At 33.8% G+C, this 2,612-nt stretch overlaps 1 long non-coding RNA gene across 1 annotated transcript; it reads right to left on the reverse strand.

Moving 5' to 3' along the window:
- Nucleotides 1-864: 864 nt before the first annotated feature.
- LOC134667655 (uncharacterized) lies at nt 865-1,804 on the reverse strand. Its single transcript, XR_010098672.1, has 2 exons — nt 1,642-1,804; nt 865-1,454 (listed from the first exon to the last, which is right to left on the reverse strand). It is a non-coding gene; the product is annotated as an uncharacterized LOC134667655 (long non-coding RNA).
- Nucleotides 1,805-2,612: the final 808 nt, after the last annotated feature.

Genomic DNA, 2,612 nt, shown 5'->3' on the forward strand with positions numbered 1-2,612 from the left:
TCCCTAAGTATTATGTAACCAGCCGGGTACATTTTCGTAGGTTTACAGGTTACATCATTGGCGCCCACAAGGAATCTGTATTTTACAATTCAGTCTATTTGGATAAACCATCAATTTTGAGTACTAAACTGGCAAACAAGGCATTTTTCAAGGTACTTTCTATAGTTGTAGACAGGGCCAACACAGTAGCATTTGAGTATATTTATAAATAGAACCAATTGTAGTCAATGAATGTTTTTATTACTTTATGTGTAATTGTTGAAGTGATTCTATAATATTCTAATAAAAAACGGTTTATCTTAAACAATAGGAAATATGAAATATTAAACATAATTTGTGTGTGTACCTATGTGTAAAATGTGAATTTAATGTGTTAATAAAATACTATGCAATTTAATTGAAATTAAGTAATACATTCAATTAATATAATTTGTGAAGTTTAAACCACCAATTTTACAGATAATTCCAATTTACAATTTTTTTTTTTCCTTTGAAAATGGTAGGGTCGTTTGAAGTAAAATAATTCAGTAATTAAATATTGACATTTGGAATTATTGCTTTTCTAGCATTTGAAAAAATATACATTTAGCAGTGTGTAGCTTGTTGGTTAACTTTTCATAATGGAGAAAAGAGAGATTTCAGTTAACCCTTTGTCCAAGGAGGAACTTTCTTATGAAGTTGAAATTAGGTCAGAGTCTCCGGCTGCTACAGTCGATTTGCTTAGAAAACAACTTAAAAGTTTATTAAAAGACTGTCCATCTGATTCCATTGTGGAAACAGAACTTGACCCGGCCACTGAATCTAAAATAATAACAGCTAAATTATTAGATTTGGATAAATTATGGAAAAGTATGAACAATCAAAAGAAAATTATACTTTTATTAAGGCAAAAGCATTGGCTTATCACTTATTTCACAGAATTTCTAGGGTTCGACCAGAGGACACAGTTACACAAACACAAATAAAGGCAAGTAAACAAACACTTGATAGTTTTTTGACTAAATTTGATAACGTCGGTAAGGTGTCTTCTTTGTTAACGACAGGTGAAGGTTCTTCGGGTAATTTTGTGGAAGAACAGGTCGTGTCGGAGTCGGATCGTGGTTATAAAAGCATTTTGAAATGGAATCTCAAGTTCAATGGACACACGGACCCGAAGACATTTTTAGAGAATGTTCAAGATCTTCAGCAGGCTGATGGAGTTTCAGATTCCAAACTTTTGTATTCTGCAGCCAGGTTGTTCTCGGATCAGGCTCTCATATGGTTCCGTGCAAACAGGAATAAGGTCTCATCATGGCAGGAACTTGCATTGTTGTTGTTGAGTGATTTTCAGGATACAGAGTATGATTATAAGTTAGCAAATGAGATCCGTGTTCGTACACAAGGAGAAGATGAGCCACTTCATCTTTATTTTGCATTAATGTCAGGAATGTTTAATAGGCTGAGTACGCCTTTATCTGAAAAAGAAAAATTGGATATATTGCAAAGAAATATACGTCCGTTTTACTCTCAACAGTTATGTAGCCTTGGTGAATATCAGGTCAATAGAGGAATTGCAGGAGAAATGTAGGATTATTGAAGTTACTAGGCAGCGTTGTTTAAACTTTAAAGAACCGCAGAAGAATAATTATGAAGTTATCTCACCCGAATTCTTGTATAAACCACAAAAGAAGACACAGCCAGGAGTTTCGGCTATTTCTTCTTTTCATCAATCTGATCCATCTAATTGCATTAGTCAATCTTGCAGTAATAATAATCACAAATATGGAGAAAAGCAAATGTCAAATAAAGCATCTAGTGATGTACCACAGAGTTCACAGACGTCTACGTCAAAGATGTCAAACGGAGGTGAGGTACGTTCCAATACTAGGAAGGTTTGTTTTAAGTGCGGGAAAACAAATCATAATTTTAAAAAATGCATTCAACGTGGTTGTTTTAAGTGTGGAAAAGACGATCATTTTAAGGCGGATTGTCCTCAAATGAAGAACAAGGACCAAAAAAACTAGTAGACTTAGACTGTGACAATAGCACGCAAAACATGCAGGTATTGGCGGCGATTGAAAAATATTACAGCTACGGATCAATTGCCACAGTCTTATTTGCTACTAATGAGGACGATATTAGACCTTATCTTCAAGTGAGTGTAGGGAAAGAACAGATTATAGGATTATTAGATTCTGGAGCTTGCGTTTCTTTGCTAGGAAATTCATCACACACTTACTTTGAAAAACTGGGTTTTACTTTGGTTAAGGAAAATCAAGTTTCTTGCACAGTTGCTAACGGATTTAAAGTAGATTCGTTAGGGGTAATTTATTTACCGGTCACTTTTAATAATGTAACTCATATAATTAAGTTTCATGTCGTACCATCAATAGTTTCGAATGTAATTTTCGGTTGTGATTTTTGGAAAGCGTATAGGTTAGCGCCTGAAATTTTTAATAATATCGATTACAGGAAAGTTCCAAAAACATTTTATAGTTATCAAATTAATGAAAAACAAATTCACACGCTAACATCATTTGATAATTTAATGCCGTTTCAAAGGGAATTAGCATCGTCAGTAATTAAGAGATTTGAAGACATTTCAGCGGAAAACAAAGGTTTGGGTAGGACAA

Source organism: Cydia fagiglandana, chromosome 9 (assembly GCF_963556715.1).
Source record: "Cydia fagiglandana chromosome 9, ilCydFagi1.1, whole genome shotgun sequence".
In the NCBI taxonomy this organism is placed as follows: Eukaryota; Metazoa; Arthropoda; class Insecta; order Lepidoptera; family Tortricidae; genus Cydia; species Cydia fagiglandana.